Below are 7,191 nucleotides of genomic sequence, written 5' to 3' on the forward strand. Positions count from 1 at the left end.
AACTTTCAAGACATCCTAGTGGCTGTCATTTATTTGAACCCACAACAGCACATCTGCAGTGAGCTGCTAGAAATGCAAGCCAGACTCAGAAGAGGATGTGTCATGAGGGATAGTATTGCTGATTTCAAATGGGTTTTGATTGAAAGCAGAGAATACCAGAAATGTTTGCTTGTGTTTTATCAACTATGAAAATACATTCAACTGTGTGGACCATTTCAAATTATGGGTGACATTGCAAAGAATAGGAATTCCTGAACACTCCATCGTGCTCACGTGTAATCCATTTGTAGATCAAGAGGCGTTTATGTGAATATAACAAGGTCATAATTCATGGTTTGAATCAGGAAAAGTGTGAGTCAGGCGGTATCTCTTCACCATACTTACTCAATCTGTATGCTGAACAAACAATTGGAGATGCTGGACTATATGACGCGAGAGTGGCATCAGGATTTCAAGACTCATTGGCAACCTGTGATGTGCAGATGACACAGTCTTACTTGCTGAAAGCAATGGGCATTTAAAGCGCTTGCTGATGAAGATCAAGAATTGCAACCTTCAGATTCCTACTCAGTATAAAGAAAGCAAAATTCCTCACAACTGGATAACATCATAATAAATGGAGAAAAATGATGCTGTCAAGGATTTCATCTTGCTTGGATCCACAATCAATGCTCATGGAAGCAGCAGTTAAGACAGCAAAGGGTGTTTTGCATTGAGTAAATTTGCTGCACAAAACTTTAAAGTGTTGAAAAGCAAAGATGCTATTTTGAGGACTAAGGCACCCTTGACGCAAGTCCTGGAGTTTTCGGTGTGTCATATGCAAGTGAGAGTCGGACAATGAGTAAGGATGCTCAGGAAAAATGATGCATCTGAATTGAATTACGGTGTGGGCAAACACTGTTGAAGGTTCTCCGGAGTTCTAAAAGAAGAAACATATCTGTCTTGGAAGAAGTACAGCCAGAAGGATTCTTAGAAGTGAGGATGGTAAGACTTTGTCTCCAATACTTTGGACATGTTATCAGGAGAGATCAGTCCCTGGAAAAGGACATCACACTTGGTAAAGTAGAAGGTCAGTAAAAATGGGCAAGATCTTCAAAAAGAGACAGCCACACAATGGCTGCAACCATGGGCTCAAACATAACAATTGTGCAGATGGTGCAGGACTGGACAATGTTTATTTGTTCTACAAAGGATCACTATGAGTCAGAACCCATACAATGACACCTAACACAACATACTCCTTCTTGTCACAAAGAGAACACATGAGGTCTAACTGCTTTCATCTTTCTAGGGGACTCATGAGTAACTTGGCTAGCCCTCCAGAATTGGACCCTCCCAGCACCTTTGTAATCGATGGTTTTGTTTTATTATATACCGAGAGTAATGGGCTAGATCAGCGGTTTCCATCCTGTGGGTTGCCACCCCGTTGGGGGTTAACGACCCTTTCACAAGGGTCGCCCGATTCATCACAGTAGCAAAATGACAGTTATGAAGTAGCAATGAAAATAGTTTTATGGTTGGGGGTCACCACCACATGAGGAATCGTATTAACGGGTCGTGGCCTGAGGCAGGTTGAGAACCATTGGGCTAGGGTATACCGGTTTGTGAAGTTGCCTCAGTCAAACATCAATATTGATGATCTGCATCTGTGTTCATTGTATGGGATTGAGTTTCTATTGGCACAGTTGATGGTAGCAATAATTGTGTAGCAAGATATGTCTACATGACCAGTCCCCACATAAAACTCTCCAAACCTGAAACTCAGATGGACATCACTAGGCAAAAACATTCCACACATGACCCTGAAGCCCAGTTCTAGGGTACTCCCATGTGGCCTCAGACAAGGCAGGACACGAGAATCCTGTGTGGGACATTTCTGGATTCTCCAGATGTCTGTCTTTTCTCCCTCGGCTTTTGCTCTCTATTCTTTTTTGCAGTACATCTTACCCTTGATCTACTTACTCTATTGTTGAGTCTTGTGAGTCCTTCTGTGGAATCACCATCTAAAACACTCCTATATTTCAACAACATAAACTCAAGGAGAAGAGCGAGGCCAAAACCAGGGTGCAAAATTGAAAGGGGTTCCAAACAAGTCAATAATCACAATACATAATTATGCAAATGTTAATGCAAAACTCACGATAAACAAAATTTCAAATTAAAATAAGTTAAACACTTGCAAGACTCTGCCTCACTTTAATCTTTATTCAGGCAAAGAGAGGTGCATGTGTTATTATCGCTTTTCAGTTGCTAAGCCCAGGAGGAGGTAAGAAATGTTGGCAATGGCCAATGCCATTGCTAGCTGCTGCCTAATCAATTCCAACCCATAACAACCTCATGTGGTGGAGTAGGACTGCCCTACAGGAATATTTTGACATATAAGAGTTTTATTGACATACAATTCACATACCATATGATTCAAAGGTTTGAATATATAAAAGAGTTGTACAATCATCAACCCAATCAATTTTAAAACACTTTTCTTCATTTTTGTACTTATTGTTATTAGCTTCCCATACTCCTCCAACGTTCCCAGCCATAGCCATAAATACTATTAATATAAATACTATCTCTATAGATTCAACCAGCCTTGATTTCACATAAAGAAAATCATACCAAAAAACCCCAACAGCAACAAAATAAAACATAGCAAAACCTCAATCCAAAGGAGCACTAGAATAAATTTACAAATGGGCCAAAAGGGAAAACAAATTATGTGACAACTTAACTATCTTTGCATTAGTTTACTTTCTGAAACACTCTGAGGCCCAGGCTTATTCACATCCCTGGTCAATGTTCAAAGGGAATTCAACGGAGGCCTTACCCTCTTAGGGGCTCTGCAAATGGATTTCAGGCTAATCCACAACCTTCTGCAAACCAGATGCTCAGAATTGAAGCTCTAATACAATTCTCTCCTCTGGTCTTGGATTTTATTATTACAATTCTTGGATCACAAAGGCTGGTGTGCTACTTGCGTGTGGACTTAGCCGACACGTTACTTACATGGATGCCAGTTTTAAGACAAGCCTTTAAGACCACAATGGATTAGTTGAAACAAAATGTATATGAATTGTTGGTTGTAAAACTGATGGATTGGTTAGAAGACCACAGAAGGTTTTTTGTTTCTTTTTCCTGATAGCCAGGCATTATCTGCTTCATTCACCATACTTTTCTATAGCACTCATACCTTCAGTGATCCCCTCATGAGGGTAAGTATTGAGCAAGACCACATCATAAAAACTGATTGCTCTTAAATTATGCCTTACAGGATTTTCTTGCTATAATTGTTAAGGAAGCAGATCATCAGAGAGCTTTAGACGTCTCTTGCAATCTTTATTTCTTGTTCTGTTCTACATTTTGGGGGGAATATAGGTGCACAGCTATATCCTGGTACTTCAGTAATTTCCACATTTTATAGTATATATTCAGTCTTGTGCTAGACCTCTAATATACACGATGAGAGAAACCAAAAGGTATTGTTATAAATCATAGGAACTTTTATTAAACAAAAATATCACAATGTGAAAGTATTACTTCATGACAGATCCTTCATCTAGGTCTATACACTTCTTTTATAAAATAAACTATTGTGAATAAGGAAAAGGCTTTCAGAAATCTTCAGTTTTACATCCAACAGTTCATACTAACCCACTGCAGTCCCCTCAATGTGGCATCACTTAGCTCACTTCCTTCCTGTCCTTGTGACTCCATTCCTCTTTCTTTTCTAACCTCTGCACTTTGTCCTTGGGCAAATGCTGCCCCTTGGATCTTAATATCTTAAATAGCAGACTATTCCGACTAGGGACTCACACATTTGTACACTTCTAAAGGTCGTGCTTCCATATAGCTCTTTCTAGTCCAAATTATTCTGTACTCTTCACCGTCTACCGCTTTGGAAAAGCAGTTTGGGCCTCCTTGAGGTATGAAAGCTATATTCTTTCTTAATGTTCTTCGAAGTTAGGGAACAAAAAGAAGTCTGAAGGGGCAAGGTCATGGCTGTAGGGTAGAGGGGTGAGCTTTCCCAGTGCAGTTCTCAAAGGATGGCACTGACCACCGAAGAAGAACGGGCAGGTACACTGTTGTGATGGAGAAAGAAAGCTCCTTGGTACATCTTTCCTGGCCTTTCTCTCATAAGTTCAATTTTAAGCTTTAACAGTTTCTCCTAATAACCCCCCCATGATTATCCCGTGTCTTTCAAGAAAATCTGTCAAGATTACCCTGCTGGAATCCAAGAAAGTTACCAGAATCTTCTGAATGGAAAGTAACTGGCCCAGCAGATTCTTTCAAAAACCACTCGTTTGATTGGGCCTTGCTCACCAGACACAGGGAAATGCAAGACTCCACCCCTCCCCAGTTATTAGTAAATCCAAGACTCACACCCAGTTATAATTCATTCTATAAAATGTCTTCATTAGCTTTGATCTTACATAAAGGTTGATGGAAAGATGAACTCTTGAGCTAGGTGATCTTTGTACAATGCTTTTAATACCCAACTCTAAAGCTTGCCGAGTCTGTTAAGTTGGGTTGATTAGAGAATAAAATCCAGTGACACTCATGTATGTGTAATAAACAGCTTTATGTCAACAAGCCTTATCCATCAGGAAAACCTCCCAGTCCAGTCCCACTCAAGCCCATAAATCCTATCCTAATCTAGAAATCTCTCTTCAGATTAATGCAGTCACAAACAATGATGCAGAATATGGGAACATCACAGACTGGTGGGTGCACATTCTTGTGGATTCCTTGCAGTGGACACATCTCCAGGGCTCTGGCCAGCATCAGGGTCAGCCAGCAGGAAGGTGAAGGCAGGAAGAGAGAGAGAGAGAGAGAGAGAGAGAGAGAGAGGTTCCCAGGGCCCTCTTTATGAGAAGGTCACACCCACAAGGAGGCATCAGACTGTGACCTGATTAACAGGCTAGGCTCCACCCTGACACTATTATATCCTCAAGTTGACCGAAATTATGTAGCTGCCACATGAGTGAAGCCAAGATGTTGGCTTAAAATAGACAATGCCAAACCCTGTGAGATCCCAACTTCAGTAGCCATCACGTCGATGGTCATTTTCCCACCAGTTTCTTAACTTCAGGTATAGTTTCTTCACTGATTCAGGTTGATGGTCTTCCCTCTCTTAGTCAATCTGTGAGGTTTTCCTGACCTTCCTTAGACCATTAGATCCATCTGAAAACTTACTTGAGGTGGGCATCATTCTTGTGAACTTGTTGCACAGCTTCGATGATTTGGGGAGTCCGCTTGAGTTTCGATAATATGTTGATGTTAACTTTGGCCACAAAATTGTTTCTTCCCAAGACACATGAAGACAAGCACATCACTGAGATAACTTGTCTGCATCCACTCATGGTTTGTGGAGACATGGCTAGACACAGTTCACTGGGAATAAACTCATGCATGCATGAACTGGAGACCCTGTAGCAGTTCTTTTTGACTTTCCCTCATATTACAATTTGCATGACAGCCATTAAAAGGCAGGTGATGTAGTTCCTCTTTCACAGAGAAGAAAACTGATCTCCATGGAGGTTACGGCATATTCCCAAGGTCACCCACTAACAAAAGGCTAGGATTGAACCAATAGTGCTCTGCTTCCAGACATGGCAAAAATCGGCTGTAGACAACTTTTGGGGTGGGGGACTGCTTAACCATTGTTTCTTACGAAGGTGAATTTTCACCCTTTGGTAAGGTCAGTCCTTCTCTAGGGTCCAACATGCTCCCCGTTTTCTCTTATAGGACCCTCTCTTCCCAGCCTGACTCTTGAAGGCTTTAAGTTCCTTACTCCTACTGCCAATCCCATCCTCTTTCCTGCTCAGCCACGGCCACTCACGTGGGACTCTTTCAATCTCCGCACATACTGTAAGGAGAGTACTTTCTGGAAATTCTTTCCATGCCCTCAGCAGGAGCCCTCCAGAGAACTCAGTCTTGTAGAGGGGTTCTCCTGAATCAGTTATTCCTGAGTAATCTATTACCATCTCTGTACTCATAAGCCTTTACTTTTACTTGTGCAGTTAAGTGTTCTGGGAAGCTATTTTACTGTAATATCATCGTGAAAGGTGGAGCGGACCTTTGGTAGTTGGTGCCCACACTTCAGCAGGTGGCCAAGCCTGGCTGAGTCTTTGCTTCTCTTCCTTCTCCGATTGCATACACCTGTGCTAACCTAGTTCTGGACTGAAGCCACTAACCTAGGGGGTCTCTTTATGAATTTTAGAGGTTTTCTCAATACCCTAGCATCATACACACTCTTTGTGTGTCCATATAAATTTATAGCCTTTGTCAGATTTGAACAGGGTCTATATATCAAACATGAGCCATTTGTAACAAAATGCTGTATAGTATTCTGATGACTCAAACCTAGTAAAAAGCTAGCCAAAGAGTTTAGATGCCCCAACCGAGAGATATCACAAAATACACTTACCTACCAAAAGTAGTCTTCCTGGAACACAGGGTGATATTCCAGTAAGTGAAGACCCCACGGACTCTAGAGTAGAATGGAACAAACCCACCCTATTCCCTGGAATCTGCTTTGCCGCTCTATGTCCCTGCCACTGCAGCGGAATTCCAGCCAGATGTTCAACCCACCTCTGCACGGACACTTTCCATGGCAAATAATGCTCCTAATCCACCATGGTCTGGAGTTATTATGACATGACTTCATTGGTTTTAGTTAAGAGGAACACACACACACATGTATGTGTCTCTTGAAAAGATTCACACGAGTGAGAATAATGAGCAAAAATAAAATCACAGAGCCCCAAAGAATGATGCAGTGTGGAAATGGCAGGGAAGGGATGCCAGGCAACGATGGGCCGAGTAAAAAGGGTTCTATCTGAGCACGGGAGTCATCTTGAGACGCTTGGCAGCAAAAGCAGAATGAGTAAGCCCCGGGCTTCTCTCGCATAGCTGACGGGTGCACGGAGCAACATGTTCCCCCAGCTCTGTGTTCTGGGAAAAGTATCATTAAGATGTCTGATGCAGTGTGCATTCAAAATGGCATAATGGACACTGGCTCTTGGCCAGATGTTGTTGGGTTTTTTTTTTTTGCCAGGAATATGAGCACATTTCTTACCACAGCTTTCAGTAGAAAGTCGACTCAGTAGTGGGGTTTTCTTAGCCTCCCGCAGAAACAAATGGATTGCCATCCTGTCAACTCTGACTCATGGCAGCCCCAGTGGTACAGAGCTG

This window comes from Tenrec ecaudatus, chromosome 10, assembly GCF_050624435.1.
Source record: "Tenrec ecaudatus isolate mTenEca1 chromosome 10, mTenEca1.hap1, whole genome shotgun sequence".
Classification (NCBI taxonomy): Eukaryota; Metazoa; Chordata; class Mammalia; order Afrosoricida; family Tenrecidae; genus Tenrec; species Tenrec ecaudatus.